General features: G+C 44.6%; 1 protein-coding gene across 3 annotated transcripts in view; it reads right to left on the bottom strand.

Moving 5' to 3' along the window:
• The window catches only part of hivep2a (HIVEP zinc finger 2a), a 124,183-nt gene extending 101,679 nt beyond the window's left edge, over positions 1 to 22,504 (bottom strand). For all 3 annotated transcript variants that reach the window (XM_080883887.1, XM_080883886.1, XM_080883888.1), the window contains exons 1-2: positions 22,033 to 22,504; positions 10,767 to 10,817 (exon numbers count right to left, since the gene is read on the bottom strand). The gene's annotated coding sequence lies outside the window, so the exon portion shown is untranslated. The remainder of the gene's footprint in view (positions 1 to 10,766; positions 10,818 to 22,032) is intronic.
• Positions 22,505 to 22,704: the final 200 nt, after the last annotated feature.

Below are 22,704 nucleotides of genomic sequence, written 5' to 3'. Positions count from 1 at the left end.
GGAGCGCAAGGATGTTGGAAGTGACAGGAGGCGACTCGAGGTGGAGAAAGCAGGGGACGCCTAATTACAATCCCTCCTCCCTCTCTCTTGACCTTGTCCTCTCTCCATTCATCACTCCAGCTCTTCCTCCCACAAACATCCTGTTATTTTTTCTGAACACCTCTTGAGCGGAGCAGTCGCCACGTCACTCTGCAGGCCACGAGTGATGCTTCGACTCGATGGCAAAAGAAAAGGAATCGTCCCTGACAGGGTTTAAACTGCACTCTGAAGGTCACCTTTGTGAATGAACAAATGACTTGTGTTGTGTTTACAGGAAGTTTAAAGATGCTTTCAGATTATAAACATGGCCAGTGACTGTACATATGTATTAGCACATATTCATAACACGATTTGATTGGTTAGTGGCAGCACGGGTGCAATAAAGCAGAACTTTTTTCAATTCTTTAACGCATACAAAGTGGAGCAGCAGGCATCATCCCATTCAAAGGATGAGTGGCAAGAAGGCGAAAGCCTGAAACCAGCATCTCTGAATGAATATGAAGAAAAATGCAAAACCTGTGCAGTGCTGGCAACCGCCTGTCCAAACTGGCAACGGAGATGAAGTGAAGACTGAAAGAAGGTGAAATAGTGTAAAACCACATGGATAGATTAATATATGCAGATATGCATGAGCTAAATTTGATGGGTATAGTTTCTCTTTCTCTGACTCACACACGCACGCACGCACGCACGCACGCACGCACACACACACACACACACACACACACATATATAGAGCATGTACAGGAAATGTGCAGGCTGCAAGCGCAACAAAGCTGTCATTTGCATGAGGAACGATGCGGAAGCGAAACTGAGACTCTTTATTGTACCGCACTTTACTCAGACACACCACTATTACTCTCCCTGTCTCTATTTTTCTCTCTCTCTCTCCCCCACACATACACACACACACACACACACACACACACACACACACACACACACACACACACACACACACACACACACACACACACACACTGCTTTCCATGCCATTTGAATGCACAAACAAAGAAGCCAGTGGACTTCTGGTTACATGGAGGAAATGGGAACCAAACTAACTGCTGTTGTCTCGGCAATATTCATATCCCACTAATGCTATTCAAATTCATCACTCTGTTATCTCACTCATGCCCTGCACATACACACACATACACACACGCACATGGATGAATGCACACACACGCACATCAGGAGGGCAACCACTCACTCTGACATAGTACACACGATCGTCAGTCTGCCCTCGACAAGTGTGTGTGTGTATCAGACTCACTCTCCAATGTGATGCTGTCAAGGGCACAGCTTGCATCCGCTGTACCAAGCTGTGGTCACCATGGTTACAGAACATACACTTCTTCCTCTTCACCTCCTTTTTTTTTTTACAGTCTTTATGAGAGCACAGTATTTTGTCATAGTGGACGGGTGTGTTTCTCTCACTTCCTTGTCTGCTTTAACCAATGACTCAACAGATGTGAAGCTTTCACTGGTTTGCTGTTCATTACTGGTTTATCTGCTTACTTCCCAACTCACCGTTTAGCATGGTGTCCATTTGGTTCTCTTTTTTTTAAATTAAAATTTTCCTTTTATTATTTCACCTCACTTTTGTGGACTTTTTCTAACTTGTTTATGTGGTCTTGTCAGACTAGGTAAAAAAGTGTGGCTAATATTAGCAGCACTGGTATCGGCGACCTTCATTTTTCGCATTTTACCGTCCTCACATCTGTGCAGAAGTTCATTGATTCATTGTACAACATAAAATCTTTACTTTCTGAATGGCTTGTCTGCCACTTTCCACCACAGAGAAATGGAGCAGGTTGCAGCCTTCTGTCAGGCCTGGAGTCCAGGCTAGTGGTAAGTAGTATCATGAAATGTCAGGAACAAAAGTTTATTTGTGTTGTAGATTAATAAAGCTAGCAGGGAATCAACAGCGGTTTAATTTGAAAACTGCTGCTCCAGTTTTGAGTACATTACCATCAACTTGTGCCAAGCAAACAATGACCCACTTTTAGTAATACGTGCATAGAAATGTTCTCAACCTGCGCAAAACATGAATGTGTCATGATCCTGGGTCCTTTTGACCCAGCGTTTTGTGTTTTCTCTTCGCGATTTTGGTTCTGTTCTTCCTCTGGTTAGTGTTTACTCTGTTCTGCCCGTGTGTTCCTGTATCTAGTCCGCGTTTCTTAGTTTGTGTCCTTTCATGTGTAAGTTCCTGTTTTATTGTGAAGGTCTGTGTCTTATGTGAGTGTTTTCAGTTTGCCTCCCTAGTCTCGTCATGTTAATTACTCCCAGCTGTGTCCCCACCTGTATGTAATCCCCCTGTGTTCTCTGAGTGTATTTAAGTTGTGTCTTCTGTCATAGTAGTTGCTGGTTCGTCTGTGTTGTTTCCCCTCGGTCTCCCTGCGTCTCTTGCGTATTTCCCCGGACCTCCCAGTTTCTTGTTTTTCCACCAGTGCTGTTTTGTGCCCACCGTTGTAAATAAATATTCACCTGCACCAGAGCTGCCGCCTTTTGGGTCCTTTTCTACAACTCCACACGGCTTGCCCCGCAAACCGTGACAGAACGAACCAGCCACCATGGACCCAGCAGCAGTCAATCCGTCCGAGGAGCTCCAGGATGACATCGGCTACAATGTGGAGATCCTCCTCGGGCTGTGGCTGGAGAATCCTCCGTACGAGCTTCGCCGCGCCGTGGAAGGTCGGCTACAACGGCTCTTTTCCGGCCTGCCATGGCTACTAAATTCACTTCCTCCGACCATACAGGCTTTTCTCCGGCACACACCCCACCTTCTCTCAGCCACTCCTGCCTCGCTGCCCGACTCGCCGGATGCGATCTTGCCCGGCCCGTCGGAGCCGTCTGCGGGGAGGAAACGCCGATCGCGCCGCAAGCGCGCCACCCCACAGCTGGACGTTCGGACTTCTAATTCGCCGGCTGTGGTGAGTGAGGACTGTTTTCCATTTGCGGACTGTATGACTGTTCATTCAGGGGCGGTGTTCTGTGCGGCAGATGACTTTGTGAACAGCATATCACCTCCCCCGCAGCCACTCTCAGCTCAGTTAGCTCCCCCGCAGCCACTCTCAGCCCAGTTAGCTCCCGCGCAGCCACTCTCAGCCCAGTTAGCTCCCCCGCAGCCAGTGCCACCCTCAGCTCCGTCTCCAGTGCCACCCTCAGCTCCGTCTCCAGTGCCACCCTCAGCTCCGTCTCCAGTGCCACCCTCAGCTCCGTCTCCAGTGCCACCCTCAGCTCAGTCTCCAGTGCCGCCTGTAGCGCAGGCCCCAGTAGCTCCAGTGCCGCCTGTAACGCAGGCCCCAGTGGCTCCAGTGCCGCCTGTAACGCAGGCCCCAGTGGCTCCAGTGCCGCCTGTAGCGCAGGCCCCAGTGGCTGCAGGCCCCAGTGGCTCCAGTGCCGCCTGTAGCGCAGGCCCCAGTGGCTGCAGGCCCCAGTGGCTCCAGTGCCGCCTGTAGCGCAGGCCCCAGTGGCTCCAGTGCCGCCTGTAGCGCAGGCCCCAGTGGCTCCAGTGCCGCCTGTAGCGCAGGCCCCAGTGGCTCCAGTGCCGCCTGTAGCGCAGGCCCCAGTAGCTCCAGTGCCGCCTGTAGCGCAGGCCCCAGTAGCTCTGGCTCCAGCATTACCGGTTCCACTCGTTCACTCCGTGCAGGGAGAAAGCCTAAGTCCTACTCAAGGTGCTTTTCATGGTTCAGCCGCCATTGGCACTGTTTGCCGCTCCAGGGCTTCCCCAGAGGCTAGGTCCCAGTCCTCAGCTGATTCTGGACCCCTGGAGTTTAAGCAGCCACCTGGGAAGTGCCCCGTGTCAGTGCTGTCTGAGCAGGGCCAGTGCTCAGCACAGCACCCATTTCCTTCATGTCTGCCAGTGGACTCCATGCCTGCTGGCTTTGTGATGGCTTCTGCTGGAGGGTCCAAGGGGCCCGTCCAGCCTTCGTCTCGTATCTCCGCTGGAGGGTCCGAGGGACTGCTCCGGCCTTCGTCTCGTGTCTCCGCTGGAGGGTCCGACGGACCGCTCCGGCCTTTGTTTCCTGTTTCCGCTGGAGGGTCCGAGGGACCGCTCCGGCCTTTGTCTCCTGTTTCAGCTGGGGGGCCCGAGGAGCCCGTCCAGCAGCCTTCCTCGTCAGCTGGTGGTTCCGGAGAACCACACCAGCCTCACGCCGCGTCAGCTGGAGGGCCCGAGGAGCCTGTCCAGCCGCCACCTGCGGCCGCCTCGTCGTCGCCTGGTCCAGCTTCATCCGAGTCTTCGTCGTCGCCTGGTCCGGCTTCATCCGAGTCTTCGTCGTCGCCTGGTCCGGCTTCATTCGAGTCTTCGTCCTCGCCTGGTCCAGCTTCAGCCTGTGCTTCGCCTGGTCCGGCCTCATCAGAGTCTTCATCCTCGTCTGGTCCGGCCTCATCAGAGTCTTCATCCTCGTCTGGTCCGGCCTCATCAGAGTCTTCTGCTACGCCTGGTCCTGCGGCCTCTGCTTCTGCTACGCCTGGTCCTGCGGCCTCTGCTTCTGCCACGCCTGGTCCTGCGGCTGTTATGCCGCCGCCCAAGCCTCGTTCTGCACCTCGATATCGCCGGCCATTTTCCGGGCCACCTGCTGGACGTCACTGCCGTCGGGGTCGGCCCCCTGAACTGCTCCGTGGTCTCCTTCGTCGCCGCCGCTGCCTTCCGCACGGCCGGCCCCCGGACCGCCATCGCCTGAGTGGCCGCCGTTGCCTTCCGCACGGCCGGCCCCCGGACCGCCATCGCCTGAGTGGCCGCCGTTGCCGTCCGCACGGCCGGCCTCCCGAACTGTATCCACGTCGCCGCCGTTGCCGTCCGCACGGTCGGCCCCCCGAACTGTTTTGGACTCCTGTGCTGTCGGCCCCCTGGCCGGCCCCCCGAACTGTTTTGGACTCCTGTGCTGTCGGCCCCCTGGCCGGCCCCCCGAACTGTTTTGGACTCCTGTGCTGTTGGCCCCCTGGCCGGCCCCCTGAACTGTTTTGGACTCCTGTGCTGTCGGCCCCCTGGCCGGCCCCCTGAACTGTTTTGGACTCCTGTGCTGTCGGCCCCCTGAACTCTTCTGTTTTGGACTCTGTTTTTTCCTGTGTTCTGGTGTGCTTCGTTTCTTTTGGTTTTGGGCTCGTTTTTTGTTTTTGTCTTTTGGCCTTCTGGTGCTCCGGTTTTGTTTTGCTTCGAGCCCTCCTTCCTGGGCCCCCGCCGCCCGCCCTGGTCGGGTTGTTTTCTGTTTTTTCTGGCTGTTTTGTTTCTTGTTGGGCTGTCTGGAGCCAGCCTTTGAGGGGGGGGGGTACTGTCATGATCCTGGGTCCTTTTGACCCAGCGTTTTGTGTTTTCTCTTCGCGATTTTGGTTCTGTTCTTCCTCTGGTTAGTGTTTACTCTGTTCTGCCCGTGTGTTCCTGTATCTAGTCCGCGTTTCTTAGTTTGTGTCCTTTCATGTGTAAGTTCCTGTTTTATTGTGAAGGTCTGTGTCTTATGTGAGTGTTTTCAGTTTGCCTCCCTAGTCTCGCCATGTTAATTACTCCCAGCTGTGTCCCCACCTGTATGTAATCCCCCTGTGTTCTCTGAGTGTATTTAAGTTGTGTCTTCTGTCATAGTAGTTGCTGGTTCGTCTGTGTTGTTTCCCCTCGGTCTCCCTGCGTCTCTTGCGTATTTCCCCGGACCTCCCTGCATCCTCGTTTCTGGTTTGTGTTATTAGCTTACCCAGTTTAGGTTTCCGGTTTCTTGTTTTTCCACCAGTGCTGTTTTGTGCCCACCGTTGTAAATAAATATTCACCTGCACCAGAGCTGCCGCCTTTTGGGTCCTTTTCTACAACTCCACACGGCTTGCCCCGCAAACCGTGACAGAATGAGCACATAAAATCACCACCAGATTTATGACGTATACATACCAGCCGGTTTTGCTCTTGCCACTGTGTTTATGTTGATATATCGGAGTCATCCTAAATCAACGGGCTTGTGCTCACTGTCTGCAATCTGCAGGATAAACTCCAGCTGAAGAAAATTAAATAATAATGTCTGAGGTGCAAGGGGGAAAGGGGGCAGCTGTCCAAAGTGTTTCCATGGAAGTGATGACCTTTAAAAAACTAAAAACTGATTTCCTCATTCATTTGTTTTTCTTGTTTTTATCACCAAAAACGTGTATTTGTAAATGCTGGACATTAAAATAGGAAGAAAAAAACAAAGAAGGTAGAGACAACATAGATCCCACAGCCTAACATACAAAAAAGGCCATGTGTAAAAGCCATATAGCTACAAAATCGACACAATTTTAGGTTTGTGTAAACATTCACAGAAATGAAAAGCTAGCTTTATGCCAAATGAAGCTACTGCACAATGTGGAAGAAATCTAAAAAGAGAGAACTGCCCTCCAGTTCTCACAGTACCATCCCCCTTTTTCACCTCTTTATATCAACTAAGTCGCCAGTGACTCATAGAGGTGGGGAGAATTTTAGGGTTAAGCTACTGTCTCTTTTTTATGGAATTTTTACCTGTTTAGAAAACCTACACATAAAAGCTTTTAAAACTAAATCTGCCAAGCTAACATCATTCTACATTTTTCTTCTTCAACAAAACCCAACCGAGGAGAACCTTAGCTCAGGTGGCCTGGTGGATATTAAGAGGTTAAGTTGTTAATTGCATCAACATTACCCCTCCAAAATCTAAGAAATACTTTTTTGTGCTTTGTGCCACTTGCATTCAGTTTCTTTCACAGAAATTCGCGCACACAAGAAAACGGACATGCACGAAGACGCTGTCAGAACAGCTTGTAACTGTCTAGTGCAGCCGTTGACATTTGTCACCTTCGATATCCTCAAAAACCACCTGACACGCACAAGCACACGCAGACATCATATGCATTTTTGAGTGCACCCTGTGCAAGCACTGACGCACATCCTGTGCATGTCTTCTGCTCTGTGTTTGTTTGCATGAGTGTGTAACCTGGTGTGTGCAGAAATGACACAGTGTGAAGTTTAAAGGCCCACACGTTTATGCTTTGAGGTGCAGATAGTAATCTCTGCTTTACATGATCTATTTCTGTGCACGGTCCGCCTCAACCACACACACACACACACACACACACACACAGAAACAAAGACTCGTGGGTGACAACACATACAGTTATAGAAGAAAGCATGATGTGAGAGCCAGCGGGAGATAGAAAAGAGAAAGACGGAGGATTTTTGGATTACATAGTTCATCTCATCCTTGATACCAAGCCGCCTGTTTCACAGGAAGAGGAAGTGACACCGCTGACTCTCTCTCTCTCACACACACACACACACACACACACACACACACACACACAGTTTCTTCTGCTATCCATCATATTTGCAACCAACACACATTTGAAAAGCAAAGAACGCAAAAGCCCAGTCCCTAATCTTCAGCCACACACTTCTTCCATCCATCATTTTTAGTGTAATCTTCACCGCAGCAGTCACTTCACGAGTCCTCCTTCATGAATTATCCTCCATCTGTTTATAGTCACTGCTGCATCAGTATTTTTCTTCCAGCACAAGCACTATTCTTGCACAGCTCCTTTACTCTACTACTCCGCTGCTTTGAACTCAAATGCAAAACATTTGTCCTTGGTGATCATTGTCAGGGGATGCTAGTGCTTATGACTGTTTTCTGTGTCTTGACCATTAACCTTCCCATTATTACTGGAAAAGGGGCTTATATCAACTACATTAAAACATTAATGGCCCACAAAAAAAATCTTTTTCGACCTGACTTGCATATTAATTTTAATACAAAGCAGCAGTACAAGGTCGGGAATAAGATCTGCATTCAGTCTTTTGATGCTACAAAGCACATCATCTTTTTTTTTTCACACAGTAGTAGTGCGTTGAGGGAATGAACGCATTGTTCATCTGTGTTTTTCTAGTTTCTTGCACTATATGAGGCCGTGGAGGATGTTATTTAGAGGGTAAGCCAAGAATATCGCATAAAAAATTATGTCAAGATTTCTATTTGATTAAGAGAAAATCATAAGATTACACACTCGCTTTAAGATTTTTAAAAACTCAGCATCATGTTTCTTTGTGATCGTGGCATCAACTAGCAGAAAACTAATGTGTCATGTTCAGCATTGGGAAGTTATGTGTAGTACTTGTACTTTCCCTTCTTTAAAAAACCCCAACATGCTAAGTTTATGCTTCCTACGTCCCTACGTTCCTACCTATATATATATATATATATATATATATATATATATATATATATATATATATGATGTAAGTTTGTTTGTTTTTTTCTTTTTTTTTACATAAGCCTCATTTGTTTTTTTGGATTTTTTTTTTGTATATCAACAGAAAAAGCCACGCCTTCTGTCAGTTGATGTCTGTTAATGACAGTTCCAGTAAAATGCGATGAGGTGATGTCATCATGAACTCAGAAGCTCAAACAGAGACATGAAGATAAGCTGTAACTTGACTTGTTTGGTAAAGGTATAAAACCTCAGGGCAGTAATTCCAGTTTGAGATGACAAAATCTGAGAATCAGTGACATGCATATGATGTCTGGCAATTCTGCACTTCTTGCTATGATACAAACCACTGCTGCCAGCCTGGGGTATATGTTTGCTTTTATTACACCAAATATTATTTTATTTCATTTTTCAGGCAGATTGGCCATCATTGTGAAAGCAGAGTTAGAAGAGATGGGTATACATTTCCGTTGGATTTCCGTTGGATTTGGATCCTAACACAGCGTCTGCTTCTGCCTTTACTCACCATAATCAGCTCAGCTCGCAAAACTTTGGTCTTGGCAAACAAAAGCTCGACCTGATTATTGTGCGTGCGAGGAGGAAAATTAGATCATTTACCAAACAGTACAAAGCATGTTAATGAAAGAGAGTCACAGAAATGTGACTGCAGGCAGCGGGAACGTTAAAGTGAGCTCTATCATTTGCACTCCCAGCTGAGGTCGCACCTCCAATAACGAAGCTGGCCAGTTTCCCCGGCAACCAGCCGGGAGGAAACAGTTGAGAGTAATTCTGGTTAAATGAAAACAGCTCAAATGGCTCCTTGTCTTACCGTCTGTTTTTTCTTTATGAGCCTCCCTCTCTCGCTCATCACAGAAGAATCAGCCATTTTAAAAGACGGTTATTATTGCAGAGAAGCACGACTTCTTAAATGAAAACTCTACTCTTGCACAGATAGTTGAAATATTTTCAACTATTTTCAACATTTTTTCTACACAAACTGCATTTTTAAACAGTTTTCTTGACTTTTTTTTTTTTAATTAAAGTGACCTACTGTACTTTTCCTTATTATCTGCCATATAGAGTCTGTTAAAGTTGTGGATGCTCATATTAAACATGGCCAAAGTTTCAAATAATGAGGTCAGTGTAAGTTCAAATAATCCATGTGGCAGAAGTTTTGGCTTCAGACTGGTCGAAATGCTCCTTTTATGCTGAGTGATTTGACGACAAAGAGAGGATGTCCTTATATGGACATCTCTGACTATCTTCTTATTGGGGAGTTTTTCCTTTCCGCTGTTGCCACGTCTTTGCTCATAAGAGGTTGTGTAATTGTTGGGTTTTCTCTGTATTATTATAGGGTTCTTGCCGTAGAATATAAAGCATGCTGTGGTGACTGCTACTACTTTTGATATTGCAATAGGCAACCAGTCACTAGAAGCTGGCTTAAAGGGCAAAATGTCACCTGAGCTATAAATTTATTTATATTACTGAGTTTTAAATATCTTCATAGATAATCACTGACTTGTCAAAATTGACCTCTATTCATTGCACCCGAAATGTTTTACCTAAACTAGCTCATAAATTACTCTATTTTGTGCGCAATGACTGGATGTCATATATTATTTTACACTATCCGGTCGTTAAGTGATGACGTGACGAATCCTACTTCCGGGCCTAAAGTAGTCTGCGTTTAATATGGCTTTTGTGTTGTTAACATGTTTAATGTTTTGTATTTTCTTCTATTTAATCTCAAAAAGCTCCTAAAACAGTCAGTGATCACCGTTGACCTCCCTCGGCTTTTATTACCGCTAATCATTTATTTAAGCTCAGTTTTTAAAACCTTAGGATGTAACTACAGCCCAGCGCATGCAGCAGTATATGAATGACTAACCTCGTATTTTGGATGGATTATCTCAGTTGTTCTCCTGGCTGAAGTTTGGTCCTTTTACAGCATGCTGCCATGCGATTACATTTGTTCCTGACCACCGAGAACACTCACTTTAACTTTTATCGAGTGGAAAAAGGTTAGCTTGTTTATATTATGCTAACATAGCTGTGTCGCTAGCGGTCACGTAGCACATCATTATATACCAGCTAGCCAAACTCCAGTAACCCTACAAACGTCACTGCTGTTTAGTTTCCTGTCTTCATTTATGTTGGAAGTGAGAACAGAGCTGTGCGTTTTAATTTGTTTCCAAAACCCCGCAGTCAGGACATGCTATATTGTATTTCGATAGAAGCTAGCGAGCTAACTCCCTGCTAACTTCTAACTCCGTTAAATGTCATAAATTCCGTTTTCATGGATGCCTGGATGTTAAACTCAGTTGTTACACCTGGTAGAGCAGACACTGATCATTTTATTAAAGATGAAAGACTTTAGACAGTTTTTCAACTCTCAGTAATGCCATAGTGATCGTTTGATATATGGACCTGCAGCGGAGTTTAGGCCCAGACACGGCTAGTGACGTCAGACTTTGCGACCGGGTAGTCGCGATATACAAGTACACAGTGGTTATTAGGTTTGTGGATCCTACCTGGTGCAACCGTTTGCTTTCTGGTCCGTTTATCAAGTCCACAAATTGCCCCTAGAGGAGAAAGACAGATGACAGAATTAGAGCATGATGGCACTCTTATGCAAAACTGCCAGTTTTAAACACACTCTGTGTGCTACATGCATACAAATGGCTGCCTCCTGCACTGGAGTCATGCTGATTTCTGACATATTGCCAAATGCCCATGCAGTGTGTATCGCAGTACGGTTGTGAAAAAAGCCCCCCACTGGACCAACAATATGAACATGGCTGGGGGATGTTTAACCCACCCACTGCCCAAAGCCACATTATCACCAAGATGTGACCCGCAGTATTTGCATAGTTTTGGCTTAGTGCTGCTTGTCCTGTAGTTCAAAACAGGAGAATCTTCAAAAAGCATGCAAATTTCCTTTTTGGCAGAGAGTTAAACATGACAATCAATATTTTTGTTCATCTTTGTCGATTAGGCTACACCCAGCAAAACCAGACATGTTATAAATAATCAAAATCTATGGGGGGCCTTAGAAATACTAAAAACGGCATTTGTATCACACTTGTCCTAAAAGGCCGGTCATCTGCGTTTGAGCAGTTAAAGCAATATTACTCTCTTTTTTTTTCATTAGATTTGGCAATTTTATATATGCAGCTTTTCCTTTCTGAACGGCTTCTTGGTCCACAAAAAACTGCCCTGGGGTTTTTTCAAAGATGACTGCCAAGTGGTGAGAAAAAAAGAGTAGAAATAATAATATTTCCCTTACAGCTCACTAATCTACAGCTCACCAATTAAAGCAGTTACACTGAGTCTATTTCATGCCTTTTAAACTGATGTGTAAAAATGATAAATTACTGTTTTAATTGGAGTATTGCTGAAGAGTACTTGGTAACCTTCAGTTGGTCGCCTAACAAACATCCAATGAAAATTATTTCCCTACAGCAAATAAGATTTTTAGTTTAGATAGATTAACTTTGTGGCAACAGTTTGGGGAAGGCCCTTTTCTGTTTCAGCATTACAATGGCTCCAGACATGAAGCCAGGTTCAAGAGGAAATGGTTTTCAAGTTTGGTGTGAAAACACTTGGCTGACATCAAGGCCATAAAACACTTTTGGGATGAACTGGAATGCGTGTTGTCAACCAGGTCTTTCATCCAGCAGCAGCGTTGTACTGAACCAGATTAAATCCCCGACTGAGGTGGGGAGAAGTTTATCCCAGGAGACCGACACCACACCTACCGCCAATTTAGAAACACCAGTTAACCTAACAAGCATGTCTTTGGACTGTAACAGGAAACTGGAGCACCCAGAGGAAACCCAGGCAGGCACATGCAAACTCAAAACAGAAATTTCTCAGCCATCTAGAAGGACAATTAATCTTCAGAAACAGTGGCCCCACATGAATCACAAGCCCCACTCTCCTTGATGAAAGGTCAGTGTTGCAGGGAATTATTACTTTCTGGCCGTCTCACCCTCAAAACACTCGGCAGTCTTGCTTTGGTATAGGATCATAACCAAAATACAACTAGTTGGCAACCAACTGAGTCAAGTGTCCAATTCCAAAGAGAGCCATCACAGACCAGACTCATCGGCACAGACTGACTCAGTCTGACTCCAGCGTGTTAACAGTTCTTCTGCATTTAGAAACTAGACAGCAGTTATTTTCAAAAACTCTTGCCCACAAGACTGACTGCAGTCCATCTGAGTTACACAAGGCACCCTGTGCAACTGCCTTGCGATCTATATGCAATCCAAAGATTTAAGGGAATCGGCAATGACTGATTTTTTCCTAGTTCTAAGGAGGTTTCTGTCCTATATTTCTTAATATCACTGAGCAAAGAGAGCAAAGGGTCTGCGCACTTATAAATTAATAAAAATGAGAAATAAGTCATTAAATATACTAAGGTGTCGTTTACCATAATTGGCAAGCCTGCCAGGTGAGTGCGTGGGAAACAAAAGTGCATTTGTGTTATTTCAGCAGTTACTGACAATTGAAAACTGTTCAGGTTTGAGGACGTCTCACATTTTCAGTCGTTTTTGAAGGTGAGAAAGTTATAAGACACTCTCGGCGCATGAATATCAGCGTAGAATTGAAATGGGTGTCAGCTAAAAACACACAGCAGCAATGCTTCTGTAATATCTTCAGAACAGCAGAGGTGACATGCTGATCCTGTGGTTTGTAATCATAAATTCCTAAAAACACGTCTTCAGTAGCTGAAGTCTCTGCTGCCATCTTAGAGGATTGGGAACATTTGACACTGCCATATCAAACCCCACAATGAATCCAGCAATAAGCAAATAAAAACACACGACATTCTGTCTTAGAGCTTCAGATCACTCATGTCATCTGTTTGTCATCTTGATTTTCGCTTTTCTTTTGTCACTTTTTTCTTTGGATGTGATGTTTTTCCATTGTTTTATTTTTTTTAAGCCCACTGGGGTTTCTGTTTAGTCTCACCTGCTGAGATTGGATTTTTTTTTCATCCCCAGATATTTTCTGAAGTGTTTTTATCTTTTGTATGGATATGCAAATCACTCACCCTAAACCTACAGTAGCAGCTGTCTCTGTGTTTTCACTGTGATAATATCAGACTGGGCAAACAAAGCCTGGGAACGGCACACCGATACCAGCTAGAGTGTTTAACGAAGTTTGTTCTTACAGATTTGCATTAACTTTTGATGAAAAACACAGGTTAGATTAAGCTGTAAAAGTAAATATCAATGCATAGTTCAATTATTATGATTTTTAAAAACCCAGACATTTGTGGTAGATCTTTTGTAATGAGCTTTAAGGGGGAAAAACCCTCATATGGATTACACATAATCAGTTTGCAATGTTTTTCTCATTCGAGTAATCATTTTTTAATCATTTTCATCATAATTTACCATTTAAAGTTTATCTGCTTGCCCTAAATCTGTCCAACCTTCGTCACTTGGATTGACTACATTTCCCAAAATGCCTCTGGACACCCCCCAGAGAAAATGCCAGGGTTCAGCAGGGTTTTACCTACACTTGGACTCATCAGTGAAGTATGAAAGTGAGAGTTTCCCAGTGAGAGAAAGTGAGAAGTTTTTAATTGTGCAAACACTCATTGCAATGTATTCTGGTTCGGGTTTCGTTTCTGTGGGTGCAGATATTTAAATACTCCCGGTATGACTGCAGAGCGTCGGCACAAAATAGCGGCAGTAAATTCTGAGTGACTAACATCAGAAAGGGATGTATGTTGGTGTTTGAGATCACAGATTTTTAATCTTTTTAAATCATATTATCATACTTAGACATCTAAGATTAAAAAAAAAATCAATACAAGCGAGCGTCTGGGTGTTAATGAAAGCAGGAGTTTGACTGTGTCATCTTACTTGTGAAGTAAGAAATAATTCCTACTACACTCATGATATGAAAGACTTGTATTTACTATTTACTGTTCACTGACCACTTTATTAGGTACACGTTGCTAGTACTGGATTACACACCCCTCTTGCCCCCTCGTGCTTTTCCCTTTTTTGGTGAGCTGGTGTGAACTGTAACCTCAATTTCCTGTTCTTAGCTAACAAGAGTGGCAGACAGTGTGGTCTTCTGCTGCTGTAGCCCATCTACAGTACTTCAAGCTTCAATTTGTAATGCATTCAGAGATGCTCTTGGTTATAACAAGTGGTTATTGTGGCCTTCTTGTCTGACCTCTGACATCTACGAGGCATTTACGACTGCTGTTCACTGGAGATAGTTGTGTGGGAAAATCCCTGTAAATCTGCAGTTTGATAGTAACAAAAAGTCACTTAAATCACCTTTCTTCCTTATTCTGATGCTTAGATTGAACTTCAGCTTGCAGGTTGTCTGGACCATGTCTACATGCCTAAGTACATTGAAAAGGGAGATGGCCTCAGAAAGGAGCTGAAACTGGTTGGGATGAAGTACAGGGCTGCAGCAAGACTCGGTATAAACAGTCCAAGAATAAGAAGAAAGAGCAGCATATAGATCACCTTTAAATCTTTCCAAATGTCTCCAAAAACTGAGAAAATATGCCAGTAAAACTGCATATAAGTGTAAGGTGATCAAATTCTGTCTGATCACAAGTCCAAAGGCATCCAGTGTACAGTTATAGAAGACATGTTGGCAGAGAAGGTGTTGTATTTGATTTCAGGCCCTTATAGCATACAGTGTCATGACAGAAAACAGCAGCTTTTACAATGATATTCAAAATTATTCAACTATAGTTTAAGTTGTCAAATTGGCAGTGTAGAGTACAGTAAAGGAGAACAGGATGACGGTGGTGTCATCTGGGATTTCCTGATTACAAAACACTGATTTAGCTCCACTGTCTGATGCATAAATGCATGAAGTGAGACTAATTACAAGCTGCTGAGAAAGTAGGCCAGTTTGAGTAAAGGTCTCTCTTTCTCCTTCTCTCCATTTATTTCTGTAGCATCGCTATGTCCATTTGAAAAGCCGCAAACACACACACAAAAACACGCACAGCCCACAGCATGTTCAGCGCCTGACTTTGCGTAAAAAGAGATTAGATTTCAATATCAGCCTCTTTTCCCCCTCCCTCTACCTTTTTGTTTAAAAACCTGCAATATAACTGGCTGATATGGACCAATGGACAATAAAGAGTTCATCGCTGATTGGCTGAGGGACAACTAATGTCCCAGCACATGACATGCTCGCACACTGTTCTCCTTTTTCCCTTCTTTCTTCACCTCCTCCAGTCCTCCACTCCTCCACGTGTATAACGGTATGAAACTAAACCACTGTGGAACGATTTATCTGGTACACCCAGTCAACCACCTCATTAGGCTTTGTGTGTGCATATGTGTGGATGTGTCTTAATAATTCACCCGTCGCTGTCAGGACCTCGGTCACCAGAGCGCTCACAGGTTCCTTTACAGCTCTCAGGTGATCGCACACACTCACACACACACAGGGAAAAATTGTGCAATTGCATTCAAAAGCAGCACAATGCAATGAGATAAACTTTATACGAGTTCAGTGTGCCGTTCGCTGAGCGCAGTGTTAGCGTGCTGTGGGTGCATTATGTTGCAAAGCAAATTGTGCACTTCTTTGTTAGTAATAATCCACTCTGAGGTGTCTCATACAATGGTAGTACAACAACAGAGTGAGTGAGGCAAAGGACAACAATATACAGAGTGGAACAAAGTTCCTATTGTCAAATCTTTTCTCATGGAGTGAAATCCAGCAAGGTTAAATGATATAATCTGAATATCAGCGGCTATTTTTTCACTGAACTATGACATGTGGAATGTATTTTTTGGCAGTAAAATATGAAATATGAGAACGAACTACTAGATGTAACCCTATTTGGTTCTCTTTCAACTTTTCAAACTGTTTATCAGTCAAAAATACAATATTTACTCTTTATATTAGGGTCTATAGGTTCATGTGCACGTGCATGCTTTTACCAGCGAATCAGTTCCGAATGAACACCCTGCACACCAGTGAGTCCCAGCTACAATGAAAGCTGTGTGCAACTGTATGTGTGAAGGGGTTATGTCTTCACACCATGCCATACATCTGCAGTCATTTCAAATTCTCCAGCTATGATGTGTGCACTGTGATAATTGACAGCAAATGCTAACCTAACACGTCTGCAGCGAACCGGCTGCAGCACAGTCAGCGGTGAGACAGACGAAGAGACAGGAGGAGAGGCAGAGCGCTGCAATAAGAAGTATGTGAAAAGAAAAATGGAGGTTGTCAAACAGACATTTGGAATTTAATTCTCTGAATTCTTGTGTTGAATTCCAACTATTCAAAGTAATTTAAGCCTTGCTATTGTTTTTTGAGCCAAACCGGACACCGTGAGTCCAAAGTTCCTGCTGCATGCATAAGACTTTCTGGACAGTGGCATCTTGCAGATAAATGTAATGTAATCAGATGAGGATTCTGGTCACAGCATGAATATATGTGTGGCCACATGACAGATAAGAAATATTTATTACATCTATGGCAAATCCAACAAGGAGACATGTTTGAAAGCCTTGAAGAAAACTGGACATTGAGTTTTTCAATTTGAATTTTGAAATAATGGTTAAGAGATCCTTTATTATTTGGCATAATTCTCCCACTATTTAAATTTAAAGCTGTAAAGAAGCTGTTGTGTAAGATTAACAGTCTAAACGCTGTATTTTTAAACTCAGTATAAGCCCAAACTTTTGAGGTGTGGAGGTTTTTCAGAGGACTGTGACTTCTGTCTGCTAAACATTTGGTTTTCAGACTTTTTTGTTCTCCAGGCAGAACAAGAGAAAAGCCTATGTGAATAATAAAGTAGCCCCTCGCTTATCTGATCTGGTCTTCTTTGATTGTATTGTCATTCGCAGCCACTTTTGACAGCCCTTCAGTGGAATCTGGACCTATATCTTCTTATCAGACACTTCCACACATTGTTCTTCTGGTTCATATCCAGTGCTCTTTTGAAGCAGTTGAAGAGATGTTTAGTTTCACAAGTGCCTTTTGAGCTATATGCCATATGTTATCATTCAAGAGCCTCCACAATAGCTTTTGCAATACTGTCTATGGGTAATTTCTCCTTTAGGTGGTGGGTCACACTTGTGGTTAGTTGTAATTTGCCCCACAAAAGAAACAAGCTGTTTACCGTGTTTGCAAAGGCCTTTGATGAGCCATGCCATCACCTGGAAACTGCACAAGCAGCCTGGGTTTTTTCTGTGACAGAGGCTTTTTAGGGGAAATGAGTTAAAACAAAGGAGAGACGCAGTGAATTTGCAAGTCATTCATAATGTTTTTCGCAGTTATACTTCAACAATAATGTATGGATTTCACAAAATCCCACAACACCTCACAGAACACCAGTCATCCAGGAACCACGGCATGACGAAAAGTAGCACAATCAACTGCTTCACTGAGTCTGACTCAAATTCCCACATCAGGCACTGGTGACAACAGCCGAGCGGTTGAGCCCGTTCGGTGCAGCTCTACTCCGAGCTGCTTTCACAGCTCTTAACTCTTCTGTTCATTATCCAGTGAAAGTGTCGAGCGTGCACGATGCTGATTGTCAGCGTGTGAGGATGGCATGGGTAAATCTCCAGAGAATTCACAGTGAGCGCGTGTCATTTGTCCAACCTCCCGGACCTTCTAACCAGGCACCCCACTGCTGTAGTGAAAGAGTGTCTGAAGTGGACTACTTCCTGCTGTGTGCTGCACGTGAGAAACGGCATCTTTGATAGTAGTCCTGTGCTGATTCTAACAACAAACGGTCAGCAGTTTAAAGGCACTTCCCAGTCACACAGCAACAAGTTCCATTTGTGTCTTTTTGCTAGTTTGTGACTTAATTGTGATTTAACATCAAACAAGCAACAAGTGAAGAACGGTATCCACGGCGCTGTCTGCAACCTTTCCTCTCTCTTTCATTACTTGGTGGGAACATTTGATGGCACTTACACTACTGTTATCTTCACTTTACTTTCACTTGTCTGCTAAAATTAAAGGAGTGAAGAATAAATACATTACACAGTTTAAGTTTTCTTATCTTGTTTCTGTTACGTGTTATTTCATTAATAAATGTATTGATTTCTTCGTTACAATTCCTTCTCTGTTTTAGTCAAACTTTATGTTAAACAAGAAAAATATATATTTCCGTCCCTTTTTCTTGAAGTTAGAGTCAAAGAAGACTCAATATCAGTATCAGGCCTGAGAAGGTCAGAACAGTACATCACCAGACGTAATTTTAATGTCCTTGAATTTATACAGTGCTTTCCTAGTCTTACTGACCACTCAAAGCACTTTAAACAATTACATTTTTAGCCGTACATTCATACAGCACTTTATTCTACACACTTAAAGCACTTGATCTTATTCATCATCATCTTTGACCAACATCCGGGTCGCTTGTAACAACCTTGTTACAACTAAAGAAAGTTGCACTGAATTTTTTCGTTTTTGGTGACTGATTGTGAATCGCTCACGATCATAACAAACTGGTCGACCTGAAGTTGAACAAGCAACAACCTCAAACTCAAGTTGGGAGGCAACTTTCAATCTGAAGGCAATCGCGCAGGTCGCCTGGTGGAAAGCAACTTGTCGCCAAACATTCGCGGTCTGATTCAGACAGACTGTGATCACTCTTAGGCAGCTGGTTGTCACCACCATCCTGCAGCATTTGCATCACTATTTATGATATGATATGTTTTATAATCTCCTTTGGGAAATTCGCTGCGGACTTAACTGCTTCCCAGGAAACATCTTAGCAAAGAGTCAATAAACATTAAAATAAAATAAAAATAAATGAATCGACAAATAAAGGAAAGTAGTCTATTTATAATCACAAACACAAACCACTCAACTTAAAGGCAACGAACACATATTGCACAGATAACTTCAAAAACTGTTATTTAAAATCTTTATTGAAGCTAAATGATTTTTTTAAATTCTTGGGTTGTAATTCCAGGACTCTATTTTGGGATTTATGGAGGAATTTCATAGTTTCATTTTCTAATCTTTGAGATCCTGGAAGTAGTTATCGTCAATTTCTGTTCAATGTGTATTTCTGTGTATGTCAACACCAACAGTGAATTGCTGTATCAACACAACCAGACTGCATGTAATTGACAACTTGACCCCAGTCAATTGCAAACTGATAGCAGATGAACTCTGTCTTATTTCCATGTTAACACATTAAAATTGCGTTGAAGAAGGCAACTGACTACAAGTGGTCACATGCCCAGTCCCGTTCTTCAGAGCAACCGTTTCAAAGGCAATGAGATTACACGTTCATTGCACACAGTTGCCATAATTTTTGTTAGTGTCACCAACCACTGGTTGCCCTAGGGTGACTATAGCATAATGTACATCTCTTCAGGAAGGAACCAGAGTACCCAGAGGGAGCCCATGCAGTCACAGGGAGAATAACACTCTGAAGGCCCCACCCAGATGGAGTTCGAACTAGCAACTTTCTTGGAGTGAGGTGACTGTGCTACCCGCTGTTATTGTAGGTTGTTACATATGTAGCTTGTTGTTACATAAGCTCACACTGCTTCACCGACATAAATGACTTTCCAGACAGCTGCTGCTTAAATCTGGCATACTGATCCATGCAGGCAGCTGCCCTTGAGCCAACACCGCTGTTACGGCCAAGCCACCGGGCTATCCATAGGCTTAAGAATGGTGTGTCCCAAATGCTAACACAGCAACTTCTAAATTAAAATGCTCCTGAAACTGTGCCAGCCCTGGCACAAGCATGATATATGTCAAAAAAAATCTCCAAGACATTAAGCCAAGGACTGTTAGCACTTTATGAACCTTTTCAACTCCGCTGCGTGCTGCTTGTACAAGGGTAGCTTGCTGTATGTTGGGAAGACATAAGAGTTCCCACAAGGCCTAAGTAATAAATTAATTGAATGTTTAGTGCTGAAAGTCTTCTCACACCTCATGCATGTTCTCCATACGCCTGTCCTCCCTGGTAACAGTGTACTTGTGTGTGTGCGTGCCTGGATGCTTGCTCCTACGCAGTAGCTACACCGCGATGGCCATCTGAGGTGGCAGTAGGACAGATGGTACGTAGGTCGGCCTTCCCCCGTGCACGCTCTCAAACATCCATCCATCACTGACACGTGCACGCACAGAGTCAGCAGCATGTTCCCTGACAGCAGAATACATACTGTAATCATCTCTTCAGCTGCAGGCTACAAATGCCACCAACACCATGAGCACATTCAGGACTCACTTCTGTGGCTGCTTTTTCCTTCTGCAGCTTTGACTGGCGGAAAAGAGGCATTCATCTGCAGTTATTCTTGCCATATTTCTCATTATTTCACAGTCTCCAAAGCTTTTTACTGTTTCTATAAATAGCATGCGCATGGTGTCCATTGTAGTCTAAAATTAGCCACCATCCCTGAACAAAAAGATAATAAAAACACACAAATGCATTATTTATATAAAATTGTTATTGATTCCACTTTTGCAATTTGACTTTTACTTTTCATTAATTATGAATCTATAATTTCTTTCACTTTTGTTTTATACTTTTTTTTTAATCTTTCTTACAATTTATCATAAAATGTTACTTATTTGATAACTGCATGCTTTTGTAGAGAAGCTCTTTGTTTGAACTTTCTGTCACACATTAAACATCAAACAAATGCTCTGAGATCCACAAAGTCATATTGGCTGCAGCTTGGCTGCATGCTGCCCTTCAGCTGTTTCAAACCTGCACTTCAGACCTCACCCTGCCAATCATGTGCACTGCTGTGAGTGTCCTTGAGCAGGATCTTACCACCTGTTGCATGCAGTTGCGTTTGACCCTGATCTTTGACCTCTGACCTAATGGAACCCAGCCTGCAGAGATGACCACTACGAGATGATAATGTAAATCTTCTTTGGAAATGGAGACAGGCTAACATATTTTCCAGGAGAGTACAGAGGGAGAGGGAGAGAGGGAGTGAGAGCAGGAAGAGCGGCAGGGCCGAGCCGTTAGTCGCAGTCTCCCCGGCTGGGGCCCCTCTCTATACGGCAACACGTCATGGAACATTCCCGGAACCAGCCAGCGCACCACCCACCATCTCTCTCTCCCTCTCATACACAGACACATACACAGAGGAAACAAACGATGAGCATATGAGATAAAGTCACCCCCATCCGAAAAAGAAATGGCCAGTGTTCCCCTATTCGTTTTCGGCAAGCACAGTGTAAACCAACGCTTAGGTACTGTAGCAACAAGAGTCGTTTGTGACTCTCTGAGGAGTGTCACACTGATCATACTGTAGCAGCAACAAGGAAATACCAAAGAGTGCGCGGAGGTCACTGCTTCAACTCACTTTTGAACATTCCACGCGCGCTATAGAGTGATTAAAGAAGTCTCACATGAACGTCAGAGAGAACTGCAGGTGAAGGTCTATTAATCAAACCAACCTGCCGTGGGTTTGTGCTAAAAACAAATCAACCTTCGGACGCAAAAATCACACCAATCACACACCATCCGAGCTTCCACTTTCATCGCTTCCTATCCACCAACACGTACCCTCCCTCTCTTCCTCACTGTCTATCTCTTCCCCGGCCTTGCAACCAGCCTGGCCGGGCAGGCTACTGCAAATTCCTCAGGATATTACGCAACCTGGGTAATCTGCATGCAATGCAATGCGTGCCCGGGGTATTCCCCCAGCATAGCCTTGCCTTTATAAACTAAGCAAAAGCTCAAGTGCCTTGAAAAGATGCCATAAATGTCCACCATGGCGCATAAAATCCCACTGTCACTGTGATGTGTGTGAGAATATGATCCGTAAGCTTTCGTTTTCCCCTCTCCGCTCTTACCTTCTGTCTGCGCTCCGGCTGCGCGTCTCCGTGCGAAAATGACAACAAGCAGCCCGGTGACAGCAGATCCGATTCCGGGCGAGCTTCGCTCGTCGCTCCGCTACAAACAGCCAGGGGGTGGTTGTTAGAAATCCACAACAATCGAGGGGGGAGCGCTGGAAACGCCGCAGAGAAGAAGCCGGCGAGGAAAAGTTGCGCGTAAAATTGGAAGGAATCCTCTGCGAGCGGATTTCTGCTGCCAGAGCTCCACTCCTGCAGTCAGACAGACAGTAAATGTGTGCGTCTGACTGTGTTGTGAGTGTGTATGTGTGCGTGTGTCAGGGTGAAATCAGGAGACACATACACACGCACACACACACTCATACGCACACGGGGGTTATTCCAAGCGCCACTTCCCAGAATAGCAGCATAGAGGAGAGTGAGAGTGAGAGAGACGGAGCGGCAGAGAGCGAGGAGAGAGGGCGTGTGTGTGTGTGTGTGTGTGAGGGTGTGTGTGTGTCCGCTTGCAGGCGCGCGTCCGTGCAAATGTGTGTGCCGCTGTGACGTCGTCGGATCCCCCAACGCGCAACCAGGGCAGAGGGAGGGGAGGGGAGGAGGAGCAGTGGCCGAGGAGGAGGCTCTGTCTGCCGGCAGAGAGAGAGCAGGATTCCCCGGTCACCTCTGGAGCGACCT

The sequence above is a fragment of the Rhamphochromis sp. 'chilingali' genome (assembly GCF_963969265.1).
Source record: "Rhamphochromis sp. 'chilingali' genome assembly, chromosome: 5".
In the NCBI taxonomy this organism is placed as follows: Eukaryota; Metazoa; Chordata; class Actinopteri; order Cichliformes; family Cichlidae; genus Rhamphochromis; species Rhamphochromis sp. 'chilingali'.
The sequence above is the reverse complement of the archived record's forward strand: the minus strand, read 5'-3'. Positions and strand labels throughout refer to the sequence as shown.